The sequence below is a fragment of the Oncorhynchus mykiss genome, chromosome 18 (assembly GCF_013265735.2).
Source record: "Oncorhynchus mykiss isolate Arlee chromosome 18, USDA_OmykA_1.1, whole genome shotgun sequence".
NCBI lineage: Eukaryota > Metazoa > Chordata > Actinopteri > Salmoniformes > Salmonidae > Oncorhynchus > Oncorhynchus mykiss.
In genome coordinates, this window is record NC_048582.1 from 25,057,657 (window position 1) to 25,075,037 (window position 17,381).

The window sequence follows — 17,381 nt, forward strand, 5'->3', positions numbered from 1 at the left end:
TCTCCCACAGTGATGTGCAACAAGCAAGGTTTTATTCTAACTAGTTGCTCTACAGGAATGCCTAAAAGTGACTTTAGAGAGACAGTCAATTCCCCCAATGGGGTAATTTTGGGAACACCACAGTAATCAATGCATTTACCTTAGGGCATGTAATCAGGTATTAAGATGCAGCTTGTAAAATGTATGTTTTATTCTATTTTAAACCCCCTCTTGCCAGCTGTAGTCTCCGGATGATTAGGACCAGAATAACTATGCTAATTGTTCAATCAGCGCACTTTGCTCCGCTTCAAAGCAGACGATTTTTGCATAACATTTCCCTGCAAGTTCAAAGTGATCGCTATGCCGAACAAATGGCCTCGACTATGGGGGCTGGTTTAAACGACGCCCCGAAGAGAGGGAGAGCGGTTGTGAGTTGGCCATGTAATTGCGTAATTAAAACAAGGTTATCATAGAGTAGAACATTTTGTTATATGTGTTGTAAAAGCCCATACTTTCTAACTGAAAAAGCCCATACTTTCTAACTGAAAAAGCCCATGCTTTCTAACTGATTTTAATTGGGTATTCGTGACAAGTGCTTAAGCGCTGTCTCGTGTTGTATGTCAAAATATGGTAGGCCTATTAGCACCATTTTGGTGAGCAGGACTTTCATTCAAATGCACTGCTTTTCCATATAGTCAGGTACTTTCAATGTGGGTCACCAGACCAGTCCTTCAAACCTTTCCAGTGCGGCGGATTCCCTCCAGGAGGGAAAGGCCTTTCCTTTCCTAAAAGGTTGTTTGACCAGAGTCCCTAAACTTAGCTGTATGTGGTGGGCCTGGCATTTTTCTGAAAAAAAAAAAAAAAACGCATCCAAGATTGTACCTTTAAGGTTGATTGTACAGGGTCCCTAATCTATCGTTCCAGGACGACATGTCACATCAACTCCTCAAAGTTCTCCTGACCATGTTTCAGTTCTAACAGTCTTCTGTCACAGAGCACTACAACGTGCTTTCTCCGATCCCCAGAGTCTGACCGACAGACAGCTACATGAAGCAGCCCAGGAAGGAAGCAGGATTTGGGACTGACAGACACGGCTGAGGCCCTACCTAAGGAGCAGTAACCCCTCCGAGGGCCGAGTGGAGTGGCAGTCAGTCGGCAAGGTCATGATAGCAAAAGGGGGCTGCGTGCCTCCCAGCACTGCATTAATCCATCCACAATGTCACCGCACTGCCTCACCGAGTCACTGCCACCTCGATCACCGCCACCGCTCCTGACATTTTCACTGTGTGTGAAGCTCAGTTGTACCGCACGTCTGTCATACATTTGATCAATTATTTGTTTGGTTTATTACTGCATTATTTCAATGAGAAGACTTGAATCCATTTTTTTTTGTGTATAAACATGTCCACGTTGTCTTGGCTTTACAGACTGTGGGAAGGAAGGCTTGATCTTGTTGCTAAACAAATCAGGTTCACTGAAGGTTATTTGGTTGTAAAGAGAATCTAACGTTATCCAGGATTGCTTCGATTTGGGGATTTACCTTGCAATGTATCTGGTACAACTTTACAGTGGTTGGTGCCAAAATCGTTTGCATTTCCTGGAACAACTCCGCAGTGAATGTGGTATGCGGTATGTGATCCTGGACGTGGTGGATGTGGAATGTTGTGATGAAGAGAGCTGCATACTAGACGGGTCGTTCCACGAAAAGAGTGGGGGTTTGGTAGAGAGACATGGACGTGTTGGATGTGGAATGTTGTGATGAAGAGAGCTGCATACTAGACGGGTCGTTCCACGAAAAGAGTGGGGGTTTGGTAGAGAGACATGGACGTGTTGGATGTGGAATGTTGTGATGAAGAGAGCTGCATACTAGACGGGTCGTTCCACGAAAAGAGTGGGGGTTTGGTAGAGAGACATGGACGTGTTGGATGTGGAATGTTGTGATGAAGAGAGCTGCATACTAGACGGGTCGTTCCACGAAAAGAGTGGGGTTTTTCCACTGATTTTTTTAAAGTAGAAATTGTGCACCAATATTTAATTTAACAGCCTGTTTGTAATGGCTGTTGGAAGGAGAGGACCAAGATGCAGCGTGGTAAGTGTCCATGTTTGATTTATTCGATACACTGAACAAAGTAAATAAAAGAACAACCGAAACAGTCCTGTTTGGTAGAGAGACAGAAAACAACTACACACAACTCAAGTGGGAAAAACAGGCTGCCTAAGTATGGTTCTCAATCAGAGACAACGATTGCCAGCTGCCTCTGATTGGGAACCATACCAGGCCAAACACATAAAAATGGAAAACATAGAGCACAAAACATAGAATATCCACCCCAACCAAACTAAAACAAACAGAGACATAAAAAAGGAACTAAGGTCAGGACGTGACACTGTTATGTTAAAATAAATGCCATTTAATATAGACAACATTGATAATTCAATAAATCAGACTTATAATATGAGAAAACAATTCTTCATTTTGATTTCTAGGAAGGGTTTAACCCATTTAACCCCAACATGTCACCATTATTGTAAAGCCTGAGTTATTTTGTTGCTTTGACGGTCATTTCTGAAGATCATTTATTTTATGTGATTAGTGATTTTTAAACTTTATTTAACTAGGCAAGTCAGTTAAGAACAATTTCTTATTTACAATGACGGCCTACCAGCGAACAGTGGGTTAACTGCCTTGTCCAGGGGCAGAACGACTGATTTTTAGCTTGTCAGCTCGGGATCCTATCCAACAACCTTTCGGTTACTGGCCCAACGCTTTAACCACTAGGCTACCTGCTGCCCCAATTAATTTACATCTGTCCCAAATTTTAAGGTCAACCCTGTTACGTGAACTGAAATCAGCAGGGGTTCAAACTGTAGAACCCAGTTCCTACATTTCAATATACAAATTGATTATATCAAACAAAACTATGCTACCTTGTATCTCTGGGACACTCAGGACGACAAAATGGAGCAAGATTACTGAATGTAAGTACACTATTTACCTTCAGAGGTCAATGTATCAAACCAGTTGCTGTGATAAATGCATTTTGTTGTTGTGCACTCTCCTCAAACAATAAAATGTTCTTTTTTCAGTGTAATAGCTACTGTAAATTCAACAGTACATTTAGATGAACAAGAATTTAAGCTTTCTGCCCATATAAGACATGTCTATGTCCTGGAAAGTTGGCTGTTAGTTACAACGTCATTCCAAACACATTAGCACACGTTAGCAACAACCGTCCCAGTTTAGGGACACCAATCCCGTAGATGTGAAGAACACCTGCTCTTTCCATGAGATAGACTGACCAAGCTATGATCCCTCATTGATGTCACTTGTTAAATCCACTTCAATCCTTGACATAATTGAGACATGGATTGTGCATGCGTGCCATTCAGGAGGGAGGATGGGCAACACAAAAGATTTAAGTGCATTTGAACGGGGTATGGTAGTAGGTACAGTTGAAGTCAGAAGTTTACATACACTTACGTTGGAGTCATTAAAACTTGTTTTTCAACCACTCCACAAATGTCTTGTAAACAAACTATAGTTTTGGCAAGTCGGTTAGGACATCTACTTTGTGAATGACACAAGTCATTTTTCCAAAAATTGTTTACAGACAGATTATTTAACTTATAATTCACAACTCCAGTGGGTCAGACGTTTACATACACTAAGTTGACTGTGCCTTTAAACAGCTTGGAAAATACCAAAAAATGATGTCATGGCTTTAGGAGCTTCTGATAGGCAAATTGACATAACTTGAGTCAATTGGAGGAGTACTTGTGGATGTATTTCAAGGCCTAACTTCAATCTCAGTGCCTCTTTGCTTGACATCATGGGAAAATCAAAAAAAATCAGCCAAGACCTCAGAAAATAAATTGTAGACCTCCACAAGTCAGATTAATCTTTAAGAGCAATTTCCAAACGCCTGAAGGTACCACGTTCATCTGTACAAACAATAGTACGTAAGGATAAACACCATGGGACCATGCAGCCGTCATACCACTCAGGAAGAAGACACGTTCTGTCTCCTAGAGATGAATGTACCTTCGTGCGAAAAGTGCAAATCAATCCCAGAACAACAGCAAAGGACCTTGTGAAGATGCTGTAGGAAACAGGTATAAAAGTATCTATATCCACAGTAAAACGAGTTCTATATCGACATAACCTGAAAGGCCGGTCAGCAAGGAACCAACTTCTACAAAACCGCCATAAAAAAGCCAGACTACGGTTTGCAACTGCACATGAGGACAAAGATGTACCGTTTGGAGAAATGTCCTCTGGTCTGATGAAACAAAAATACAACTGTTTGGCCATAAAGACCATCGTTATGTTTGGAGGAAAAAGGGGGAGGCTTGCAAGCCGAAGAACACCATCCCAACCATGAAGCACATGTTGTGGGGTACTTTGCTACAGGAGGGACTGGTGCACTTCACAAAAATCATGAGGGAGGAAAATTATGTGGCTATACTGTAGAAAAATCTCAAGACATCAGTCAGGAAGTTATAGCTTGGTCGCAAATGGGTCTTCCAAATGGACAATTACTCCGAGCATACTTCCAAAGTTGTGGCAAAATGGCTGAAGGACAACAAAGTCAAGGTATTGGAGTGGCCATAACCTCAATCCTATAGAAAATGTGTGGGCAGAACTGAAAAAGCATGTGCGAGCAAGGAGGCCCACAAACCTGACTCAGTTACACCAGCTCTATCAGGAGGAATGGGCCAAAATGCACACAATTTATTGTGGGAAGCTTGTGGAAGGCTTCCCGAAACGTTTGATCCAAGTTAAACAATTTAAAGGCAATGCTACCAAGTACTAATGGAGTGTTTGTGAACTTCTGACCCACTGGGAACGAGATGAAAAAAATCATAGCTGAAATAAATAATTCTCTCTACTATTATTCTGACATTTCACATTCTTAAAATAAAGTGTTGATCCTAACTGACCCAAAACAGGGAATTTGTACTCTGATTAAATGTCAGGAATTGTGAAAGACTGAGTTTAAATGTATTTGGCTAAGGTGTATGTATACTTCCGACTTCAACTGTAACTGACGAACAGGTTTGTGTCAAGATCTGCTGCTGGGTTTTTCACACTCAACAGTTCCCTGTGTGTATCAAGAATGGTCCACCACCCAAAGGACATCCAGCCAACTTGACACAACTGTGGGAAGCATTGGAGTCAACATTGGTCAGCATCCCTGTGGAAGTCAATGCCACAACAAATTGAGGCTGTTCTGAAGGCAAAAATAATTAGGAATGTGTTATTTGTACACTTACTGTAGATCTGGTTATAAAGGTACGTAGCGCATTACTCTTACTTTGGTACCTTTTGCACACTCTCTCGATCTCTCAATTTCTCTCTCTCTAGCGCCCACTCATTCTCTCTGTCACTCTCTCTAGCTCCCTCATCGCTCTCTATATCTCTCTCTAGCTCCCTCATCTTTCCCAAGTCTTGCTCTCTCTTCTCTATCTATGTCTGGCTATTTCACTCCCCCTCCTCTCTCACTTGCTTCAATGTTTAATGTTTAATTTAAACCATCACTGCAAAGTAAAATCAACAGGGGGCTGCATGCTGTGTGGAGCAGAGACAGTTCCACAGTGCCCCCAACTGGTTATCTGGGGAAGTGTCTCATTGATGGATGCAGCATTACAGAGGTTTCAAAGGCAACAGGCTGTTTATTAAAGCAGACCGAGCTCAGCCATATAGCCAAAGGTGTTTTGCTATGTTTAGCTAAAATACAGAACCTCAGAAGCTATTACGTAAGCTTTCCTTTATAACACACTCCATCCATTTCACAGACAGCTAGCATATAAATGTACTGTCAGTCAGGAACAGTGTTGAGTAGGTTACTTTCTAAATGTAATAATTTACAGTTACTAGTTACCTGTCCAACATTTTTATCAATAACGTAACTTTTGGATTACCTAAACTCAGTAAGGTAATCTGATTACTTTCATCTACTTTCAAATGACTTTCCTGTTAAGAGACATTAGAAGAAGACAGAAAGGATACATCAAATGTATTTGGTGTGTCATTATAGTGGTCTCTGACTTGTTGTCAGACTCGCTCACGTGAAACAAACCTAAACTTGTCTTTTTCAATGCTGAATTGAATGATATTGAGTAAACAGAAAGGTGTCATGTGTTTTTTTTAGCAAACACCCTTTCTGAATTTAAAAGTAATCCAAGAAATAATCATCTAGTTTTTAAAAAGTATCTGTAATCTGATTACAATATTTTAGCTGGTAACATAACTGTTTACAGTTACTGTTTTTTGGAATCGTATTTCATGCAACTGATTACATGTAATCAATTACTCCCCAACCCTTGTCACGAAACTACAGAGACAGACAGAGAGAAAGAGTGATCCTTTTCTTTGTCTTGGTCATGGTTAGAGGGAAAGAGAAAGACTGGTTAGCCTACTGCTGTGTGGAAAGATGTCAGTGCCTTTGTGGTCTAATGAGACAGGTACAGCTTGACAAACAAGTCTTTTTCACAGTTACATTTTCTGGAGATTGTCTCTTATTTAAAAAATAAAAAAAACTTTTTCAAACCCGGCGTCGTCTGGGTTTGGCCGGTGTAGGCCGTCATTGTACATAAGAATTTGTTCTTAAGCCTAGTTAAATAAAGGTTAAACATTTATGTAGGTGTCATAAGCAGCCATAAAATAACGCAATATATGTCACAGCAGGTCTAAATACATGTGTCATGACGGTGTTATGACCATATCATGACATGGTTATGACCGTGTCATAACGTGTTATGACACTGGGTGTCTAGTGGTACCCAACTGGTAAATGCAAATATGTATAACTAACATTATGTCCTCAAGCGTTGGTGTATAATTGTATTTAAATTCCGTTCACTTGGGAAGTGAGTTGAAACTACAATTCAAAAATACACATTCAATTCTTGAATTGTCATTTCACTTGAACTGAATTGAAATGTAATTAACCCCAAGCCCTGCATGGTGACAACTGAGTACAACGACACTAGGATCTAGCACCAGACACTTATCAAGTTGTTATTGTCTTTTCATTGACAGACGATGAGAGGATAAAATCACTTCAGACCTGCTTCATATCTTACTCATCTTCAGCCGGCTCTGACAGGTTCCTGTATCGAGCTGTATCCTGCCGGATTACCGTCACCCCCCCTCCCCAGAACAATTGTATATCTTTATCGTCGCACTCTCATCTGAGCAGCTCAGTTTTCTCACTGCATTTTACTCGTGTGGAGAGTAGACACTGTAGTAAGAGTGAAATGGGGAACAGTGTGAACAAAATAATCACCACGTTACTTGAAACGAGATCCTCCAGGGAGAAGCCTGGAGATTGTGTTGTTTTACACTACAAAACACTAGACTGTAAATGAGATTGAGGTTACAACTTGAGTCTAGGATTCTGTTTCGTTACAGAAAGCAGATGTTAATTACAGAGAGGGCAGTTTAGTTCTCTCTCTCCTTTACGGAGAACCAGAAAAGGAGTTTGTTTGTGCACAGTTGAACTGTCTTTTAGCCTACTAAGGGCTTGTAAAAGTAAGCATTTCACGGTAAGGTCTACACACGTTGTATTCGGCGCATGTGACAAATAAAGTTTGATTTTATTTTATTTTTCTACTGTTTCCATTATCAAACAGGATATTACTTGGTATCTCAATGACATGGCAGCTCAATGGCAGCTGATAACCAATGCGGCTGACAAATAGATTTTGCACAAACAGGTCCATTTTATCGACGAGTGTCTCTTCCATGGGAGATTAAGGATAAAAAAAAGAACACCAAGGCCCTACCGAACCCATAACGCTCCCTATCACTTAGAACAAGCATCAGAGGCTGAGTAGAATTCAATACTCTAGAATAAGGAAGTCATACAAAGCAGCAGGACAAACACTCAAGCCGTGCGCCCTCCTGCTCCCGTCTTAGCTTTGCAATCACATTTAGTCTCGGTGGACGCTGGTCAGTGGAAAGTCTTTCAGGGCACTCTGGGATCCACCTCTTATCAGTTAGACTTGCCACAAAATAATGGAGGGAAAAAAGCTCTCTGTTTTGAGATTGATAAAAGGCAGGAAGACCGTTTACCCATCAAATGCTCAGGCTTATCAGTAACGCCGGTCTCGAGGGGTTGTCTGCTCTGCACTTGTGTGCTCTAAAGAGTATGTCTGTCTGTGACTGGGTCCAAATTGGCACCATATTCTATAGACCCTGGTCAAAAGTAGTGCACTAAATAGCGAATAGGGACACAGTCTCCGGAGCCTTCTATCCTAGCTTTATGACTCTGTTTATTGATGCATCTTGGATTTTTTTCATTAAAACCAGAAGTATCTTGTTTGAAGATATGCCTATCAATTGTGTTTGCTCATAGTGTTTTATGACCATCTGGCCTCAGAGACATGCTAATATTTTTCACGGACCAACTGTTTTTTGTTTGTTTGTGTGTACGCATGCATGAGTGTGTGTGTGCATCTGTCTGTCTGTGTCTGTCCGTCTGTTTGTGGGTGCCGGTGCATGCATGCAAGCGTGCATACGTGTGTTTGCCATAAGGTCAGATGGGTCTCCATTTTGTCATGTCACAATACTGTGGTGCAAAGTAAAATCTGACATTTTCTACCATACCTCAGTGTCTTTCCCCATTTCAAACACCAGCCAAACAGGTGTGGTGCTCTCTCTATGCAGCCCTGACAGCCCAGTCATGTTGTGTCTACAGAGTGACAGAAACACAGGTCGTCATTGTGTAACATGCTGCAATTTTGAGTTCCTGGTAGCAGTGAGCCTGTCAGTGTTTCCAACTATGTACTGTAGCCTATGTCACTGTGTTGGTGTTTGTCTGCAGTCTGCTGCAGACAGAGAGCAGAGGTGCCACTGCCACCCACATAGTGGGCACGACAGGGGGAGAGGAGTGTGGAGGTGTGGTACTGTAGTAGCCAAGCATACGTAAGGGAAGAACTGAGACAAAATGTTAATGATTTTGCATTGTGTTTTGATTAAAGGGACGGGTATGTTCTATTGTCTCCTGCTCTTATAGCATATGAATATCACATCAAAATCAAATCAAATGTATTTATATAGCCCTTCTTACATCAGCTTATATCTCAAAATTCTGTACAGAAACCCAGCCTTAAACCCCAAACAGCAAGCAATGCAGGTGTAGAAGCATGGTGGCTAGGAAAAACTCCCTAGAAAGGCCAAAACCTAGGAAGAAACCTAGAGAGGAACAAGGCTATGAGGGGTGGCCAGTTCTCTTCTGGCTGTGCCGTGTGGAGATTATAACAGAACATGGCCAAGATGTTCAAATGTTCATAAATGACCAGCATGGTCAAATAACAATAATCACAGTAGTTGTCGAGGGTGCAACAGGTCACCACCCCAGGAGTAAATGTCAGTTGGCTTTTCATGAGAGTATCTCTACCGCTCCTGCTGTCTCTAGAGAGTTGAAAACAGCAGGTCTGGGACAGGTAGCAAGTCCGGTGAACAGGTCAGGGTTCCATAGCCGCAGGCAGAACAGTTGAAACTGGAGCAGCAGCACGGCCAGGTGGACTGGGGACAGCAAGGAGTCATCATGCCAGGTAGTCTTTAGGCATGGTCCTAGGGCTCAGGTCCTCCGAGAGAAAGAGAGAAAAAAGAAAGATGGAATTTGAGAGAGCATACTTAAATTCACATAGGACACCGGATAAAACAGGAGAAATACTCCAGATATAACAGACTGACCCTAGCCCCCTGACACATAAAGTACTGCAGCATAAATACTGGAGGCTGAAACAGGAGGGGTCAGGAGACACTGTGGCCCCATCCGAAGATACACCCGGACAGGGCCAGACAGGCAGGATATAACCACACCCACCTTGCCAAAGCACAGCCCCCACACCACTAGAGGGATATCTTCAACCACCAACTTACCATCCTGAGACAAGGCAGAGTATAGCCCACAAAGATCTCCGCCACGGCTCAACCCGGGGAAGTTGGAATGCAGTGTGTTTGATCCGTTTTCAGTGAATAGGCTATGTTATGCAAATGTCATCAGCCTACATTGTAATGTGCATTTGGAAGGTCAAAAGCTAGTGTGGCCAGACTTGTGGCCTGGACTTCAACCTTCAATACTAATGCTCATCCTAAACCCTTGGTTATAAGCAAATGTTGAACTCTATGTGAGCCAGTGCAGTAAAGTCAACATCTTTACCTTCTGCAAACACTGAGCACCCAGCACCAGTCCATTGGCAAATGTTTATTACCCATTAACCTTGAATGATAGAAGACCTTTTGGCTGTAACGTATATATCAGCCTCACTGCCTACCTAGTACCTAGTCTACTGAGGTTGAACTGTCAATGTTAACTTGGTTGAATGTATTACAAGTTAAAGGAGTTAATGTTGCAAGGTGATGCTATGTATGACACACACACACACACACACACACACACACATGAATATGAGGGATCTGACGTTGCATATTACACACAATCACATGAATAAGATGTCTTCCGAAGCTTGAAATACACCATATGGGACTCTTTCCTTCTGACTAGAGCATATACAGTCAGAGAGCGTGCATGAAGCTTTATCCATTCTATCAGTTCCAGCCACTGGTTGCAGCAACCAATCATAACCTCAGGAGGTCTATGGGGAGATAAGAAGACAGACTGGTTTGGTACGCTTTGTTTCTACAGACAGACTGGTGTGTTATGGGAGGGCAGGCAAGGTGAACTGGAGGTAGAAGTGTTGCAGGTAACTCTAACACTGTGGCCAATACAGACACATAGTTGGACGCATGACAGAGTTTTGACTCAGATCAATGCTTGATTATATTGGATGAAAAGAGCAGCACATTAGTGCAGTTCCTAATATTCCACCTAGGGGGGTAACCGTATTAACAACAACACAAGTTACATAACTAAACTAACAGATGGCTTCTTCCAGACACAACCAAGTCTGAACTCACTCTCTCTCTCTCTCTCTCTCTCTCTCTCTCTCTCTCTCTCTCTCTCTCTCTCTCTCTCTCTCTCTCTCTCTCTCTCTCTCTCTCTCTCTCTCTCTCTCTCTCTCTCTCTCTCTCTCTCTCTCTCTCTCTCTCTCTCTCTCTCTCTCTCTCTCTCTCTCTCTCTCTCTCTCTCTCTCTCACACACACACACATACAAAGACTCACACAGAAAGACTCACACACATAGACTCACAGACTTACAGCAAGCTAGTTTAAGATGACAAATGACACAGTCGACTGGCTATATTATCAGTGACTCCAGCAGATGGGAGAGGGATTTGAGAGAGAAGGGATAATTGCAGTCATTTTAAACACTGGTGGCTGTCCTAAAAATCCCTTTAGGAATATTATAGTTAATCTTAAGGGTATTTATGAGAGCCATCCACCACTTTCAATACAAACGCACAAGTTGTTCTTAGTGCTAGTGTTGCTCAGAGTTGGACTGCTGATCTAGGATCAGGTCCCCATGTTGATGCAATATCATTAGTTAAGAAGATCTGATCCCAAATCAGCACTCTTACTCTAAGATGATTCATATATGCAGCTCCTGTTCTACTGGATCATGGCCTTATGTTTTGGAAAAAATCTCTATTCCCTGCAGGATATTAGGCCCTGAAGAGTAGGGATATCCCAGCTCTCACTAGTTACCTTAGATGCAGCTCACTACTATTGACTGTAACAGACTGTTGTCAACATGTGTTCCATCGGGTGAAGATAACTCAAACAACTACAGTTATCGGGCGAAGTGGTTCTCCTCTGCTTCCTTGGGCTTGCAGGAGTCTTTTTACAAACCTCAATCGTGACACTACAGTAGACTATTTTCCTGCTGGTTAGCGCCCCTTCTAGACATGCAAGGTCGTTCCTTTACCCTATTTTTAAAAATATTTTTCCACCAGTTTTTGATCCTATAAAGTTGTATACTGTGTTTTTTTTTTTATCTATCAAATTCCTGTCCATGCTTGCATGTATGAAGGCTACCAACTGTAGCATTCCGCTCTCCATTCCAAAGCCCAGTCAAAGTGTCATCGTTGTTATACAAATAACACAGTGTGCTGTCTTGCTATGCGCTGTATATTTCCAGTCCCTGAAGGGTGAACATTACTCTACAATAGCTATGATGACAGGGTCTCTCTGTTAGCTCCAGCATGACCTCACCACGCCCTTTTACGATGCAAACGTTGTTACATTGTTGCTTTTACTACACCAACGCAAACACACTGGGGAATACAGTAATGTCTATTGTCCTCTTTCTTTTTTCTTTTTTTTTTACCCCTTTTTTCTCCCCAATTTCGTGGTATCCAATTGTTGTAGTAGCTACTATCTTGTCTCATTGCTACAACTCCCGTACGGGCTTGGGAGAGACGCATCCAACATGGAAGCCAGCCGCACCATGCACCTGGCAACCTTGGCTAGTTGTGTTAATGTGTTGGGCTAATATGACAACTTTTCGTGTCTCATGTGCCAAGTTACCTGGATGTTACCCTTATGCTGTTGCAGGGTATACTAAATGAATAGAACTTCTTACGCTGATCTGTGGTCAGGTTAGCATTTTCCCGATTAATGCTTAAGGTTGGGAAAGCTGATCTGAGCTGTGTTGATTCTTCTTTTTTTGCTTTTTTTCTTTGTTTGTTTTGTGTGTTTTATGTATTAGTACTATTATTGTAGAGGCCACTGATGTTGGCCTATCATTATTACATCATCTAAAATGTTGAGAAACGCTTTCAAGAACCTCTGCTAATTCTGTTCTCATGTCCTCCGGATCTGGTGACTCATGTATACAGTTTTGTTCTGTGTTTTGGATTATTCATTTATGTTTTATGTATTTTGCGCCTTGGATCTGCAAAAATAACTATACAAATGAAATGAATTATTATTATTATTATTATTATTATTATTTGCAATTCCAGAACTGTGATGATATCACAGATATAAATCTATCCTGACTTACCTCCATGACATGACCTTTTAAATTGGCAAGGGATGGTGTAAACATTCCAATGTTACTGCTAACAAAACTATCTACTACTATTTGCGAACGCCTGCGAAATATTAAAATACAATTTTATTGGTCACTTGCTTCGTAAAACAACGGGTGCAGACAGAGTGAAATGCTTACTTTTGGGCCCTTCCCAACAATGCAGAGATTTTGTATTTATTTTTAATAGAAAAAGAATAACACAAGGAATAAACACACAATGAGTAACGATAGCTTGGCTATATCCACAGGGTACCAGTACAGAGTTGATGAGCAGGTAGATTGAGGTAGATACAGTATGTACTGTACATACTGTATAGGTAGGGGTAAAGTGACTAGGCAACAGGATAGACAATAAACAGAATACTATTTAGCCTACTCTATTTCTATTTTACTCTACTCTCTTTTAATTACTTGATATTGTTTATTTTATTTGTTACTTTGACATTTTTTTGTGGATCTTTTGCTTTGTTTGATTACACTGAGTGGACAAAACATTAGGAACACCTGCTCTTTCCATGACATAGACTGACCGGGTGAATCCAGGTGAAAGCTATGATCCAGGATCCATCAAGAGACAGGTTAAAGAAGGATTTTAAGCCTTGAGACATGGATTGTGTATGTGTGCCATTCAGAGGGTGGCTGGGCAAGATCAAATATTGAAGTGTCTTTGAATGGGGTATGGTAGTAGGTGTCAGACGCACCGGGTTGGGTGCGTCAAGAACTGCAACGCTGCTGAGTTTTTAACACTCAACCGTTTCCGTGTGTATCAAGAATGGTCCACCACTCAAACGACATCCAGCCAACTTGACACAACTGTGGGAAGCATTGGAGTCAACATGGGCCAGCATCCCTGTGGAACACTTTCGACACCTTGTAGAGTCCATGCCCCAACTATTTGAGGCTGATCTAAGGGCAAAAGGGTGTTCCTAATGTTTTGAAGAGACAAATAAAAAAAGGATGTAGGTCAGGCTGCCTTATGAGAATTCTAGGCGATCAAATAAACTTCCGTTCTCCTAGCTAACGTGCAATCATTGGAAAATAAAATTCACGACCTACGAGGAAGATTAAACTATCAACAGGACATTAAAAACTGTAATATCTTATACTTTACGGAGTCGTGGCTGAACGACGACATTATCAACATACAGCTGGCTGGCTATATGCTGTATCGACAGGATAGAACAGCGGCGTCTGGTAAGACAAGGGGTGGTGGACTATGCATATATGTAAACAACATCTAAGGAAGTCTTAAGGTTTTGCTCGCCTGAGGTAGAGTATCTCATGATAAGATGTAGACCACACTATCTACCTAGAGAGTTTTCATCTGTATTTTTCGTATTTTTTTGTGTCTACATACCACCATAGACCGATGCTGGCACTAAGACCGCACTCAATGAGTTGTATTCTGCCATAAGCAAACAGTAAAATGCTCACCTAGAGGTGACGCTCCTAGTGGCCGGGGACTTTAATGCAGGGAAACTTAAATCTGTTTTACCAAATGTCTATCAGCATGTTAAATGTACAACCAGGGAGAAAAAAATGCTAGGCCACCTTTACTCCACACACAGAGATGCGTACAGAGCTCTCCCTCGCCCTCCATTTGGCATATCCGACTATCATTCTATCCTCCTGATTCCGGCTTACAAGCAAAAATGAATGCAGGAAGTACCAGTGACTCGGTCAATAAAAAAGTGATCAAATGAAGCAGATGCTAAGCTACATGACTGTTTTGCTAGCACAGACTGGAATATGTTCCGGGATTCTTCCTATGGCATTGAGGAGTACACCACATCAGTCATTGGCTTAATCAATAAGTGCATTGATGACGTCGTCCCCACAGTGAATGTGCGTACATACCCCAACCAGAAGCCATGGATTACAGGCAACATCCGCACTGGGCTAAAGGCTAGAGCTGTTGCTTTCAAGGAGCGGGACATACACCCGGAAGCTTATAAGAAATCCTGCTATGCCCTCCGATGAACCATCAAACAGGCGAAGTGTCAACACAGGACTAAGATCAATCGTACTACACAGGTTCCGACGCACGCCAGATGTGGCAGGGCTTGCAAACCATTACAGACTACAAAGGGAAGCACAGTCGAGAGCTGCTCAGTGACACGAGCCTACCAGACGGGCTAAACTACTTTTATGCTTGCTTCGAGGCAAATAACACTGAAACATGCATTAGAGCACCAGCTGTTCCGGGACGACTGTGTGAATCACGCTCTCCACAGCCGATGTGAGTAAGACCTTTAAACAGGTCAACAATCACAAGGCCGGAGGGCCAGACGGATTACCAGGACGTGTACTGTGAGAATGCACTGACCAACTGGCAAGTGTCTTCACTGACATTTTCAAACTCTCCCTGTTCGAGTCTGTAATACCAACATGTTTCAAGCAGACCACCATAGTCCCTGTGCCCAAGAACACTAAGGTAACATGCCTAAATAACTACCAACCCATAGCACTCACGTCTGTAGCCATGAAGTACTTGAAAGTCTGGTAATGGCTCATATCAACACCATTATCCCAGAAACCCTAGAACCACTTCAATTTGCATACCGCCCTAACAGATCCACAGATGATGCAATCTCTATTGCACTCCACACTGCCCTTTCCCACCTGGACAAAAGGAACACCTATGTGAGAATGCTTTTCATTGACTATGGCTCAGCGTTCAATACCATAGTGCCCTCAAAGCTCATCAATAAGCTAAGGACCCTGGGACTAAACACCTTCCTTTGCAACTGGATCCTGGACTTCCTGACGGGCCGCTCCCAGGTTGTAAGGGTAGGTAACAACACACCCGCCAAGCTGATCCTTAACACAGGGGCCCCTCAGGGGTGCGTGCTCACTCCCCTCCTGTACTCCCTGTTCACTCATGACTGCACGGCCAGGTACGACTCCAACACCATCATTAAGTTGACAATGACACAACAGTGGTAGGCCTGATCACCAACCACAGCCTATAGGGAGGAGGTCAGAGACCTGGCCATGTGGTAGCAGGACAACAACCTCTCCCTCATCAAGACAAAGGAGATGATTGTGGACTACAGGAAAAGGAAGACTAAGCACGACCCCATTCTCATCGATGGGGCTGTAGTGGAGCAAGTTGAGAGATTTAAGTTCTGGTGTCCACATCACCAACAAACTAACATGGTCCAAGCACACAAGACACACACGACAGTCGTGAAGAGGGCACAACAAAACCTATTCCCCCTCAGGAGACTGAAAAGATTTGGTATGGGTCCTCAGATCCTCAAAAGGTTCTACAGCTGCACCATCGAGAGCATCCTGACTGGTTGCGTCACTGCCTGGTATGGCAACTGCTCGGCCTTCAACCACAAGGTACTACAGAGGGTAGTGCGTACAGCCCAGTATATCACTGGGGCCAAGGTTCCTGCCATCCAGGACCTCTATACCAGGCGATGTCAGAGGAAGGCCCCAAAAATTGTCAAAGACTCCAGCCACCCTAGTTTTTTTTCTTTATTTTTTTCCAGTCACCCTAGTTGTAGACTGTTCTCTCTGCTACCGCACTGCAAGCTGTACCGGAACTAGGTCCAAGAGGCTTCTAAACATCTTCTACCCCCAAGCCATAAGACTCCTGAACATCTAATGAAATGGCTACCCAAACTATTTGCATTGCTCCCCCTCTTTTATGCTGCTGCTACTCCCTGTTATTATCTATGTATAGTAACTTTAATAACTCTACCTACATGTACATATTACCTAAATTACCTCGACTAACCGGTGCCCCCGCACATTGACTCTGTACCGGTACCCCCTGTATATAGTCTTGCTATTGTTATTTTACTGCTGCTCTTTAACTACTTGTTACTTTTATTTCTTATTCATATTTTTAAATTGCATTGTTAGTTAGGGGCGTGTAAGTAAGCATTTCACTCTAAGGTCTACTACACCTGTTGAATTCGGCGCATTTGACTAATACAATTTTATTTGCAATGTCCTGTTTTTATTTTCTTGCAGCTCTCTATGGGTCATTCTACCCCCTTTCTCTTCACCCTCAGGCCCCCTAGGGGATCCACCTCCAGCAAATGTAAAACCAACAGCCACATACCTCTCCTCTTCTCACCTCTCCTCTCCTATACCCATCTTTCCTCCGCTCTCCAAAAATAAACATTTATATTTACATTGAAAATGTTGTTTGTGATTACTTTTGAAATAAATAGGTGATCTAGATAGATTTACTGTATATTCTAGTTAGATGTCTAATAAATTGGTCTAGATTCTAGAACTTGAGATAGCAAGCTAACAAGCTTGTGTTTGCAGAGCGGCACCAGAATTAAAAGCACATATTACCTTTTGTAAATATAAAAACAAAAAATAGTTTTCTATTTCAGGAACCATCCTGGATAAATACTAAAAGAGCACATTTTCCATAAGCTGTAGGTAGAACTCTGGTCTAAATGGATAGTTCAGAGCTTCTGCACTTTT